This window comes from Phyllobates terribilis, unplaced genomic scaffold (assembly GCF_046119375.1).
Source record: "Phyllobates terribilis strain yellow unplaced genomic scaffold, ASM4611937v1 Scaffold_12__6_contigs__length_324123572, whole genome shotgun sequence".
NCBI classification, from domain to species: domain Eukaryota; kingdom Metazoa; phylum Chordata; class Amphibia; order Anura; family Dendrobatidae; genus Phyllobates; species Phyllobates terribilis.
Genome location: NW_027362772.1, coordinates 10,155,112 through 10,169,170, shown reverse-complemented (window position 1 = coordinate 10,169,170; position 14,059 = coordinate 10,155,112). Strand labels below are relative to the sequence as shown.

General features: G+C 47.7%; 1 protein-coding gene across 4 annotated transcripts in view; it reads left to right on the top strand.

Annotated features, from left to right (window-relative positions):
- The first annotated feature begins 2,373 nt into the window (after positions 1-2,373).
- The window catches only part of LOC141171873 (uncharacterized), a 92,221-nt gene continuing 80,535 nt past the window's right edge, over positions 2,374-14,059 (top strand). For 3 of the 4 annotated variants that reach the window (XM_073655508.1, XM_073655505.1, XM_073655504.1), the window contains exon 1: positions 2,378-2,459. The gene's annotated coding sequence lies outside the window, so the exon portion shown is untranslated. Of the gene's footprint in view, positions 2,460-14,059 lie in introns of all 4 variants that reach the window. The other variant, XM_073655507.1, reaches the window with a different exon arrangement.

Here is a 14,059-nt window from a genome sequence, read left to right as displayed (position 1 = left end):
TGGAGGATGGAGGTTCTGGAGGAGAAACTGAACTTAAACTGCTTGATAGTGCGACAGCCTTCACATTCTTGGACCCGGCCTGAAAGTGAGAGAGAAATAGAAAGTAGAGAAAAATAAAGACCCTCCGGCCTGTCTAGGGGCTAGCCAATTAGCTGATCAATATATGCTAAATTCTTATGGTCAGTGACCACAGTGACTTGATGAACCCTCCAGAAAAGGTCTCCATTCCCAACAGCATAATGTCTTTCAGCAGACGACAATTTTCTCTAGAAAAAAGCACATGGCCACAAATAGGTCAAAGTTTTGGAACCCTGAGATAAAACGGCCCCTACCCCGATCTCGGAAGCATCCGCCTCCACAATGAATGGTTCTTGTAGATTGGGTTGGATTAGAACAGCAGCAGACATAACACTCTCCTTCAATTTTTCAAAAGCCCCAATAGCATCCGGTGACCAAACCTTGAGATCTGCCCCCTTATGTGTGAGGTCAGTAAGAGGTTCAGCAATCAGAGAACAACCCCTAATGAATTTCCTATAATAGTTGGTGACGCTTTCAGGTCACTAGGTTGGACCCAATCTATTATGGCTTTCACCTTCCCAGTATCCATCGTAAACCATCAGCCGATAAAATTACCCCCGGGAATGAAACTTCCTGAACAGAAAAAAAAACATTTCTCAATTGTAACAAAGAAAGAATTCTCCCTCAACCTTTCTAATACAAGACGGACATGTTCCTGGTGAGAATCCAAATCAGGAGAGAAAATTCTATCATCAAGATAAATCACAAGAAATCTCCCGAAGTAATCAGAGAAATATAATTCAGAAAGTCGTGAAATCCTGTTGGTGCATTGGAGAATCCAAAGGGCAGAACAAGATTATCGATAAAACCTCAGACGCTGAAGACGCCGATTTACACTCATCACCCTTCATGATGGGAATCAAATTGTAATAAGCCCCTCTAAGGGCAAGGATAGAAAAGCATTTATCCCCCAAAGGCTGATTATAGTCACGGCTCCGCTCCGTAAACCTCATACACACGTGGCTCCGTACACCTCATATACACGCGGCTCTGCTCCATACACCTCGTACACACACGGCTCCGCTCCATACACCTCGTACACGCACGGCTCCGCACACCTCGTACACACACGGCTCTGCTCCGTACACCTCATACACACGTGGCTCCGTACACCTCATACACACATGGCTCTGCTCCGTACACCTCGTACACACACGGCTCCGCTCCATACACCTCGTACACGCACGGCTCCGCACACCTCGTACACACATGGCTCTGCTCCGTACACCTCGTACACGCGCGGTTCCGCTCCGTAAGCCTCGTATACGCGACTCCGTTCCGTACGCCTCGTACACGCGCGGCTCCGTTCCGTACGCCTCGTACACGCGTGGCTCCGTTCCGTACGCCTCGTACACGCGCGACTCCGCTCCGTACGCCTCGTACACGCGCGGCTCCATTCCGTACGCCTCGTACACGCGCGGCTCCGCTCCGTACGCCTCGTACACGCGCGACTCCGCTCTGTACGCCTCGTACACGCGCGACTCCGCTCTGTACGCCTCGTACACGCGCGGCTCCGCTCCCTACACCTCGCACACACGCGGCTCCACTCCCTACACCTCGTACACGCGAGGCTCCGCTCCGCTCCCTACACCTGGTACACTAGCGGCTCCGCTCCCTACACCTCGTACACGCGCGGCTCTGCTCCCTACACCTCGTACACGCGCGGCTCGGCTCCCTACACCTCGTACACGCGCGGCTCGGCTCCCTACACCTCGTACACGCGCGGCTCGGCTCCCTACACCTCGTACACGCGCGGCTCCGCTCCGTACACCTCGTACACGCGCTGCTCCGCTCCGTACACCTCGTACACGCTCGGCTCCGCTCCGTACGCCTCGTACACGCTCGGCTCCGCTCCGTACGCCTCGTACACGCGGGGCTCCGCTCCGTACGCCTCGTACACGCGGGGCTCCGCTCCGTACGCCTCGTACACGCGCGGCTCCGCTCCGTACGCCTCGTACACGCGAGGCTCCGCTCCGTACGCCTCGTACACGCGCGGCTCCGCTCCGTACGCCTCGTACACGCGCGGCTCCGCTCCGTACGCCTCGTACACGCGCGGCTCTGCTCCGTACACCTCGTACACACACGGCTCCGCTCCGTACCCCTCGTACACACGCGGCTCCGCTCCGTACGCCTCGTACACGCGCGGCTCCGCTCCGTACACCTCGTACACGCGCGGCTCTGCTACATCCGCATTGTAAACCCCTCCTGACCCCACACATAAACTTCAGCTCATCCAGCACCATGACAACCAGCACAGCAGAGTCCTGCATCCACTGAGGCCCCTGATCATGTGACCCCTGACTCCTCCCCTCCTGTGACCTCATCACAGCTCCTGTGCGCACACAACAGCCATATATGTGGTGGCGGCTCTGCAGGTGGAGGTATGTGGAGACCCCATTACTGGGCGCAGGGGGCATTAACCCCTTCAGCACGGAGGCTCCCTGGGGGTCTTGTGTTGCCCCTTTATAAGAATCACAAGGTTTCTGTTCTGTTTCCTGTAATAGATACATACGACCCAACTATGGAGACAGGAAGGGAGGAAACGTATTGTTCTCAGAGTACAGGACCCCCACAGTGTAATGTCCCCCATTATGCCCCTTATGCAGGATGTATGATGCCCCCTACTGTGTAATGCCCCCATTATGCCCCTTATGCAGGATGTATGATGCCCCCACACAGTGTAATGCCCCCATTATGCCCCTTATGCAGGATGTATGATGCCCCCCACAGTGTAATGCCCCCATTATGCCCCTTATGCAGTATGTATGATGCCCCCCGCACAGTGTAATGCCCCCATTATGCCCCTTATGCAGTATGTATGATGCCCCACACACAGTGTAATGCCCCCATTATGCCCCTTATGCAGTATGTATGATGCCCCACACACAGTGTAATGCCCCCATTATGCCCCTTATGCAGTATGTATGATGCCCCACACACAGTGTAATGCCCCCATTATGCCCCTTATGCAGGATGTATGATGCTCCCCACACAGTGTAATGCCCCCATTATGCCCCTTATGCGGTATGTATGATGCCCCCCACACAGTGTAATGCCCCCATTATGCCCCTTATGCAGTATGTATGATGCCCCACACAGCTGGCCACATCCCAATCCATGCCCATTTACCATTTCTCTCCTGACAGGAGGAGTTGTCAGAGGAGCCCTGGTAATGAGAGGTATTCAGCAGATGCCCGAGACTGCTGGGTGCAGACCCAAATCCAGGACTGTACTCTATCTGCGACAATTGGGACTAGAGATGAGCTGATAGATTCCCGAGTCTCTGGTCCTGCATCCAGGTTGGTGGCGGCTGGACAGGAGGTCGTGAATCTCTAATGTTCCGATGTCCCCGGCGGCTTTTGATCACTCATGACAGCGCGATATCATCTCTACTTGGGACCTGAGGATTATTTTTTGTTCCTTTATTCACAGTCGGAGGCGCCAGAACTTTCTCATCTTTATGTAGCTTCACTATATGACATTTTGCTTTTTTTGTTGAAGGCCATGTTCACATGTCCCAATCGTGGTATGCATGGCCCCCTCATCCCCAATCCTGGTATGCATGGCCCCCTCATCCCCAATCCTGGTATGCATGGCCCCCTCGTCCCAAATCGTGGTATGCATGGCCCCCTCATCCCCAATCCTGGTATGCATGGCCCCCTCGTCCCCGATTGTGGTATGCATGGACCCCGATTGTCGTATGCATGGCCCCCTCGTCCCCAATCGTGGTATGCATGGCCCCCCATCACTGCACACATGAAAAAAATAAACACTTATTACCTTCCTTTCCTCTGCTCCAGCGCTGCATCCAATTCTGCCAGCAGCTGCTCACCTCAGCAGCTGAGCAGGGCATGACATCACTGCCATGCACCCTCAGATGCCGAGGTGACCTGTGGGGATATTCACTCTCCACACCAGGACTACAGGTGTGGAGAGGAATGAATAGTCATTCTCCTTAATAGCGCGCACTGTCAGCACGGCAGCAGCTCCTGCTGCCGCTCAGCGATCATGTGTACCTGCCACTAAAGAGAATGAATATTCACTCTTCTCCACACCCATGGGAGTGGAGAAGAGTGAACATTCATTCTCTCTAATAGCGGGCACACAGGATTGCCTAGCCGCAGCAAGAAGCCGGAGGATGCGACTGAGAGTGTGCGCTATTAAGGAGAATTACTATTCACTTCTCTCCACTCCCATGGGCGTGGAGAAGAGTGAATATTCATTGTCTTTAGCAGCGGGCACACATGGTAACTGAAGCTGCCGGCTATTACCTGTGCCCGCTGCTCCACTACCATAACTCCCCCTCCCCCACCACCCTTTACAGCCAGAATGCATAGAAGCCGGGAAAACAGCTGAGCTGTGACGAGACGCATGACTGAGCCCTCAAAGCGGGACAGTCTCGCGGAAAACGGTATGTTTGGGAGCTATGCCTTTGCCTGCTCCCCTACATGTATACTCTCGAGCATGTATATATGCATGTGCAGGGGAGCAGGCCTTTCTAGATATCGAGTCTTTGTACAGTAATATATATATATATACAGTACAGACCAAAAGTTTGGACACACCTTCTCATTTAAAGATTTTTCTGTATTTTCATGACTATGAAAATTGTACATTCTCACAGAAGGCATCAAAACTATGAATTAACACATGTGGAATTATATACTTAACAAAAAAGTGTGAAACAACTGAAAATATGTCTTATATTCTAGGTTCTTCAAAGTAGCCACCTTTTGCTTTGATGACTGCTTTGCACACTCTTGGCATTCTCTTGATGAGCTTCAAGAGTTAGTCACCGGAAATGGTTTTCACTTCACAGGTGTGCCCTGTCAGGTTTAATAAGTGGGATATCTTGCCTTATAAATGGGGTTGGGACAATCAGTTGTGTTGTGCAGAAGTCTGGTGGATACACAGCTGATAGTCCTACTGAATAGACTGCTAGAATTTGTATTATGGCAAGAAAAAAAGCAGCTAAGTAAAGAAAAACGAGTGTCCATCATTACTTCAAGAAATGAAGGTCAGTCAGTCTGAAAAATTGGGAAAACTTTTAAAGTGTCCCCAAGTGCAGTTGCAAAAACCATCAAGCGCTACAAAGAAACTTGCTCACATGAGGACTGCCCCAGGAAAGGAAGACCAAGAGTCACCTCTGCTTCTGAGGATAAGTTTATCCCAGTCACCAGCCTCAGAAATCTTAGGTTAACAGCAGCTCAGATTAGAGACCAGGTGAATGCCACACAGAGTTCTAGCAGCAGACACATCTCTACAACAACTGTTAAGAGGAGACTTTGTGCAGCAGGCCTTCATGGTAAAATAGCTGCTAGGAAACCACTGCTAAGGACAGGCAACAAGCAGAAGAGACTTGTTTGGGATAAAGAACACAAGGAATGGACATTAGACCAGTGGAAATCTGTGCTTTGGTCTGATGAGTCCAAATTTGAGATCTTTGGTTCCAACCACCGTGTCTTTGTGCAACGCAGAAAAGGTGAACGGATGGACTCTACATGCCTGGTTCCCACCGTGAAGCATGGAGGAGGAGGTGTGATGGTGTGGGGGTGCTTTGCTGGTGACACTGGTGGGGTTTTATTCAAAATTGAAGGCATACTGAACCAGCATGGCTACCACAGCATCTTGCAGCGGCATGCTATTCCATCCAGTTTGCGTTTAGTTGGACCATCATTTATTTTTCAACAGGACAATGACCCCAAACACACCTCCAGGCTGTGTAAGGGCTATTTGACCAAGAAGGAAAGTGATGGGTTGCTATGCCAGATGACCTGGCCTCCACAGTCACCAGACCTGAACCTAATCGAGATGGTTTGGGGTGAGCTTGACCGCAGAGTGAAGGCAAAAGGGCCAACAAGCGCTAAGCATCTCTGGGAACTCCTTCAAGATTGTTGAAAGATCATTTCCGGTGACTACCTCTTGAAGCTCATCAAGAGAATGCCAAGAGTGTGCAAAGCAGTCATCAAAGCAAAAGGTGGCTACTTTGAAGGACCTAGAATATAAGACATATTTTCAGTTGTTTCACACTTTTTTGTTAAGTATATAATTCCACATGTGTTAATTCATAGTTTTGATGCCTTCAGTGTGTATGTACAATTTTCATAGTCATGAAAATCTTTAAATGAGAAGGTGTGTCCAAACTTTTGGTCTGTACTGTATATATATAATATATAATATTGCTGTGCTCAAAAAATGTGTTTGCACCGCCATGGTTGCATGTCTCACAGCTGTTAGACATACGTAACACATGCAGGGATTGCCTGTTTGTTAGGCTATCCCTGCAAGTGTTGCAAATGTCTAACAGCCGTGAGACATGCAGCCACAGCGACGCAAACATATTTTTTCAGCGCACAGAAGATACTCTGTTAGCACCCAAGCATGCTCGGATAACCCCTTATCCGAGCACATTCACACATCACTAACAATTATTAGAAAATGGAAGAAACACAAGATGACTGTTAATCTTCCTCGGTCTGGGGCTGCATGCAGCTACTTGCATTGTGTGGTAAGGATGATTCAGAGAAAGGTCAGGAATCAGCCCAGAACTACAAGGGAGGACCTGGTCAATGACCTGAAGAGAGCTGGGACCACAGTCTCAAACATTACCGTTAGAAACTAGTTATGAGTGAGCACTAAAACGTACTCCTTGTTTGAGTTGAGCAAATTGGAATACTCGGGCGCTCAACCCGAGCAACGAGCCCAATGTAAGTCTATGGGAAACTCGAGCATTTTTCTGTTGCCCCCCAGCGGTCTGCAGAGGGCCTAAAAATTGCCCAAATCAATGGGAACAGTGCTCGAATGTCATGGGAACAGCATGGGGAAGACCCCTGGAAACATTTCTGACTCCCAGGACACTGCTGTCAACAATGTTGTCAGAGTATTACGCCACTTTTACGAACTCACAATAAAACATACAAAAACGAAACCAAAATGGATTTTCCCTGAAAATATGTTAAGGAACATCCTTTCCAGGGTAATGACTTGTATATAAGGCAAAATAAATATACAAAAACGCTCCTCCACAACTTGGGCTATGTTCACACGCGTTTTTGATGCGTTTTTGCATTGCTTTCAGCCAAGACAAATGCATTCAATGGGAAATGCCACTTTAACATTTTACAACCTTATCTTGCCATGTGGTGTGTGACACATCATCAGACACATCCTGTTTCATTTATGATGGAGGGACTCTGAAAGTCACAAAGCCTATTTTTATAGGGCCATCAGGCGGCCCTTACTATTCTTAAAGGGCCAGCAGTCGTCCCTCGCTATTGTTAGAGAGCCATCATCCGGCTATGCTTTGTTACCATTATTAACGAGTCTGTCTCCTATACTGTTATTGCGTATGCAGTGACTCTAAGGGCTGCCAAAAATGTGGACGGAACTCAATACCCCTTTGAAGAGACATAGAAGAGGGTCTCAGTAAAAAAAAATGTTCCCATTATAAAGAAGCGGGTCTCCTATAGTGGTAATGCCCATGCTGTGACTGCAAGGGCTGCCAAAATTGGGGAAAAACCCTAATAACAATTTAAAGACACATAGAGCTAGGCCAAAGTATCGACAGTTATAGGGTATGCAGTGAGACCCAACGGCTGCCAAAATTTAGGAAAAACCCCACTAACAATTTAAAGACATATAGACCTGGGCCACAGTAACAAGTACGACATGTTCCCATTAGAAAGGAGAGGGTCTGCTATCCAGTTATAGGGCATGCAGTGAGGAACGGCTGCCAAAATTTAGAAAAAACCCTACTAACAATTTAAAGACACATGGAGCTGGGCTACAGTGTCGAGTACGACATGTTCCCATTAAAAGGAGAGGGTCTCCCATACTTCCCTATGCAGTGAAGCAAGGGCTGACAAAAATTTGGATGAACTCCAATGTCCCTTGCAAGAGACATATGGTGGTGATATAATGCAGGAGGATGAGCATGCGGAGAAGGAGGAGGATAAGAGCAAATAGACAAAATCAGGAAGCGTATACCCATGTCTGGGTGTGAAGACAGAGGTGCATGGGAATAGAGTTAGACCTCCCAAAAAAAGACACTGGATTTGAGTTTGTTACGCTGCTATCATTCAATGGTGTTTAGAAGTCTGGCCCAATCCAGCCTTTACTCATTATTATAAGAGTCAGCCTGTCAGCATTTTCAGTTGACAGGCAGGTACGCCTATCGGTTAACTCCACCAGCGGCACTAAAAACCCGCTCTGATAAAATGCTAGCGGCAGGGCAGGCCAGGATCTCCAAGGCATAGAGAGCCAGTTCATGCCACGTGTCCAGCTTGGATACCGAATAATTATAAGGTACAGAGGAGTCACAGAAGACCTTGACTTTTCCCTCCTTGGGTGAGTACCCCACGCCTCAGGGCCTGTGCGATGTGAGGGTCTGAGAAAACTGTCCCAGAACTTTGACAGTGTTCCCCTGCCTCTGCTGGATTGCATTTGTGTCTCTCTCGCCTGTACTCCTTGGTTGTCCAATGAACTATGACCTCTGCCACCATCCTTTTCAGATGGGAATTTTTTAAATAGTTCCACAACAAGGACCTTCTCGTACTGCCCCTTTTTATTACGACTGTCCTGCGCAGGAATTAGAGACAGAAAGTTCTCCTTCTAGTGGGGGTCTAGAAGTGTCACCATCCAATAATGACTGTCACACAAAATTTGGGCAACGCGAGGGTCACAGGAATGGCAGCGTAACATAAACTCAGCCATGTGTGCCAGACTGCAAAGAGGCAAGACTTCCATGTCCTTACCAAGAGGACAACTGACCATGCTCTCCCCCTCCTCCTCCCTGTCCTCAGGCCATCCACGCTGAACAGACGGTATGACAGTTGTGTCGATAGTACCGTCTATAGCGCAGGAAACTAGCTCCTGTTCTTTCTCCTCCTCTTCCTCATTGTCACCCAATCCACGTTGGGATAAGATGAGGCTGGACTATGTGGAATCACCCTGTATGGTTCCTTGCTCCATCTCAACGTGCTCCGCCTGCAATGCATCCTCTTTAATTGTGAGCAGAGAGCGTTTCAGAACACAGAGATGCGGGATCGTGACACTAATCATGGTGTCATCGCCGCTCACCATCTTGGTGGAGTCTCTAAGTTTTGGAGGATGGTACATATATCAGACATCCATGTCCACTCCTGAGGTCTTATGTCTGGAGTCTGAACTGAATACCGACAGCCTTGTTGATGTTGGTAGTCAATAACTGCACCCTTCTGCTCACAAATCCTTCCCAACATCTGCAGTGTAGAGTTCCAACCGCGTGGGGACATCGCAGATCAGTCGGTGAGCTGGAAGCTTCAAACGCTGCTGAATCACGGCAAGGGCAGCGGAAGCTGTAGCTGACTTTCTAAAATGGGCACACAGGCGGCGTACTTTCACATGCAGATCCGACAGCTCCGGTTAGGTTTTGAGAAACCACTGAACTAAGAGCTTAAGCACATGGGCCAGGCATGGTAAGTGTGTGAGCTCGCCTCGCCTCAGAGGCGCCACCAGGTTCTGGCCATTGTCACACACGACCATGCCTGGCTGTAGGGTTAGCGGTGTTAGCCACAGATCTGCCTGCTCTTTCAGAGCTGTTCACAACTCTTCATTGTTGTGCGGTTTGTCATCTAAGCATATTAGCTTCAGAACTGCCTGTTTCTGCTTGGCTGAGGCAGTGCTGCTGTGATTCCAGCTTGCGACTGATGTGGTCATTTTGGAAATGGAAGCTCAAGAGGAAGAGGAGCAGGAGCTGTAGAATGTGGGGGCAACCCTTATTGACCCAGGGCCCGCAATCCTCAGCGTCGAGAGGACGTGTTCCGTCCCAAGGTCCAACTGGGTCCTGGCTTCCACTATATTAACCCAGTGTGCCATCAGTGAGATGTACCATCCCTGCCCACAAGCACTTGTCCACGTGTTAGTGGTTAGGTGGACTTTCCCAATAACTGCATTGTTGAGGGCACGGCTAATGTTATGGGACACGTGCTCGTGTAATGCGGGGACGGCTCACCGGGAGAAATAGTGGCGCCTGGGGGCCGAGTAGCGAGGGACGGCCACCGCAATCAGGTTGCGGAAAGCTTCCGTCTCCACGAGCCTAAAAGGCAATATTTTGAGTGCAAGTATTTACGAAATGTGTGAAGTGAATTTAGTAATGTGGCCTGTTGGGCATTGGCTGCGTATTTGCGCTTACGTTCCAAGGACTGGGGTAGGGACAACTGAACGCTGCGCTGGGACAAGGATGTTGACGAGCTTGCTGATGGAGCTACTTGAGTCTGCATTAATAAGTAAGTGCAGGGCGGGAGGCATCTTGGCATGCGCCGAGGACAGGGGATTGACGTGCACGCAGAACAATGGAAGAAGCAGTGGTGTCACCCACAGACACTGTTGCTGTACCCTGGGGTTCGGCCCACTTAGTCGGGTGCTTTGCTGCCATGTGCCTGATCACGCTTGTAGTGGTCAGGCTGCTAGTTTTGTTATCCCTGCTGATTCTGGCCTGGCAGATGGTGCAAATGGCCTTTTTGGGGTTACCTGCAGAGTCTTCAAAAAATAACCAGACTCGAAAAGACCTAACAGTTGTACTGGCAACTTCCGTCGTGTTGGTGTTACGAGGAACGCTTTCCCATCTTGTGTCTGTGGCCACCACACTGCTTCTTCCTGCCTGTTGTGGTGCTATGCCTCCCTCTCCTTGTGTGCTGCTGTCCTCTCTCTGTATGTCCACCTGCCAGGTTGGGTCAGTTACTATAATATCCACCACCTCGTCTTCAACTTCCGCACCCTGGTCCTCCTCCTGACTTTGTGGCAATTGTGTCTCCTCATCATTATCCACCTCTTGCAACAGTAATTGCACTTTCCCACCATCGCCTTCGTGTGACCGTGGCTGCTCCAATATTTGGGCATTGCTACACGCGTTCTCCTCTTGACTCGCTTGAAGCTGGCTGGGCGAGAGGCCTGAATCTACAAATGGAAAAGTGAACAGCTCTTCTGCCTGTCCAAATGTGGGATCAGTTGTCTCCAGGCACTCGTCATGGTGGGAGGAAGGGGGCTCAGGGTGAGGAATATGCGGTCCTGACTCACGGCTACTGAGACTTGACCGTGTGGAAGACAGGGTGTTGGTTGTGGTGGCAAAGTGACTGGACGCATTATCTGCTATCCAACCAACAACATTTTGACGCTGCTCTGGGTTCAATAGTGGTGTTCTGCGGTCTCCTAGTAATTGGGACAGGAAAGTCGAGCGACAAGGGGTGGGTGTTTGCTGTGGCACAATTTCAGCTTGCCCACAGCCACCTCCTCGTCCTCGAATGCACCATCACATCCTCTTCCCCGTCCCTTGCCACGCACCTTGCCCATTTTAAATGGAGGACAATATTTTCCACGTTCACGAGAAATGGCTGATTTTGGAACGCAGTTATATGTGATACGTCTGACAGAGAACCGCAATCTTAAATAGCAGGCCTGTAATTTTCTAATATTATTATACACAGAGACCTAGTGTGAATAGCTTAACCGACACACTGCAACAGAATGGAAATGGAAAAAGTGGCTGATTTTGGAACACTCTTATATGTGTTATGTCTGACAGAGAACCATGGTTTTAAATAGCAGGCCTGTAATTTACTAATGCTATTTTTCACAGACACCTAGTGTGAATAGCTTGACCGACACACAGCAACAGAATGGAAAATGAGGCCAATATTTTCCACTTTCAGTTCAAATTTCTGGATTTTTATCTCTCAAATATGGAACAGATCTGGCTTTATTCTGCAGTGCTAACAAGCAAATAGCAGAAAGATCTTGTACTCTGGATTGCTTTTTAAGCAAATAACCAAGATTAAGATAAAAAAAAAAAAAAAAAAAAAAAACAATTTGCCCTGGCCCCTGGTATCTAGGGCTATGTCTACAAATATCTGTAATTATTGCAGCAGACAGGACGTTCAATGGACCCTCTTGTGCTGTCTCATACACTGCAGTCAGCTACATACACTGCCTGCCTGCCTAGCACTAAATATATGCAGCTGGATTAGTCCTCAGAAGGACTGTTAGTTCAGATGGAGATATACAGTTAGGTCCATATATATTTGGACAGAGACAACATTTTTCTAATTTTGGTTCTAGACATTACTACAATGAATTTTAAACAAAACAATTCAGATGCAGTTGAAGTTCAGACTTTCAGCTTTCATTTGAGGGTATCCACATTAAAATTGGATGAAGGGTTTAGGAGTTTCAGCTCCTTAACATGTGCCACCCTGTTTTTAAAGGGACCAAAAGTAATTGGACAGATTAAATAATTGTAAATAAAATGTTCATTTCTAGTACTTGGTTGAAAACCCTTTGTTGGCAATGACTGCCTGAAGTCTTGAACTCATGGACATCACCAGACGCTGTGTTTCCTCCTTTTTGGTGCTCTGCCAGGCCTTCACTGCGGTGGTTTTCAGTTGCTGTTTGTTTGTGGGCCTTTCTGTCTGAAGTTTAGTCTTTAACAAGTGAAATGCATGCTCAATTGGGTTGAGATCAGGTGACTGACTTGGCTATTCAAGAATATTCCACTTCTTTGCTTTAATAAACTCCTGGGTTGCTTTGGCTTTATGTTTTGGGTCATTGTCCATCTGTAGTATAAAACGACGACCAATCAGTTTGGCTGCATTTGGCTGGATCTGAGCACACAGTATAGCTCTGAATACATCAGAATTCATTCGGCTGCTTCTGTCCTGTGTCACATCATCAATAAACACTAGTGACCCAGTGCCACTGGCAGCCGTGCATGCCCGCGCCATCACACTGCCTCCGCCGTGTTTTACAGATGATGTGGTATGCTTTGGATCATGAGCTGTACCACGCTTTCGCCATACTTTTCTCTTTCCATCATTCTGGTAGAGGTTGATCTTGGTTTCATCTGTCCAAAGAATCTTCTTCCAGAACTGTGCTGGCTTTTTTAGATGTTTTTTAGCCTTTTTATTCTTGATGCTTATGAGTGGCTTGCACCGTGCAGTGAACCCTCTGTATTTACTTTCATGCAGTCTTCTCTTTATGGTAGATTTGGATATTGATACGCCTACCTCCTGGAGAGTGTTGTTCACTTGGTTGGTTGTTGTGAAGGGGTTTCTCTTCACCATGGAGATTATTCTGCGATCATCCACCACTGTTGTCTTCCATGGGCACCCAGGTCTTTTTGCATTGATGAGTTCACCAGTGCTTTCTTTCTTTCTCAGGATGTACCAAACTGTAGATTTTGCCACTCCTAATATTGTAGCAATTTCTCGGATGTTTTTTTTCTGTCTTTGCAGCTTAAGGATGGCTTGTTTCATCTGCATGGAGAGCTCCTTTGACCGCATTTTTACTTCACAGCAAAACCTTCCAAATGCAAGCACCACACCTCAAATCAACTCCAGGCCTTTTATCTGCTTAATTGAGAATGACATAACGAAGGGATTGCCCACACCTGTCCATGTAATAGCCTTGGTGTCAATTGTCCAATTACTTTTGCTCCCTTTAAAAACAGGGTGGCACATGTTAAGGAGCTGAAACTCCTAAACCCTTCATCCAATTTTAATGTGGATACCCTCAAATGAAAGCTGAAAGTCTGAACTTCCAACTGCATCTGAATTGTTTTGTTTAAAATTCATTGTGGTAATGTCTAGAACCAAAATTAGAAAAATGTTGTCTCTGTCCAAATATATATGGACCTAACTGTGTGTGTATATATATATATATATATATATATATATATATATATATATATATATACACACACACAGTGGGTATGGAACGTATTCAGACCCCTTTAAATTTTTCACTCTTTTTTTCATTGCAGCCATTGGGTAAATTCTAAAAAGTTAATTCTTTCTCTCATTAAAGTACGCTCTGCACCCCATCTTGACTGAAAAAAACAGAAATGTAGAAATTTTTGCAAATTTATTAAAAAAGAAAAGCTGAAATATCACATGGTCATAAGTATTCAGACCCTTTGCTCAGTATTGAGTAGAAGCCCCCTTTTGAGCTA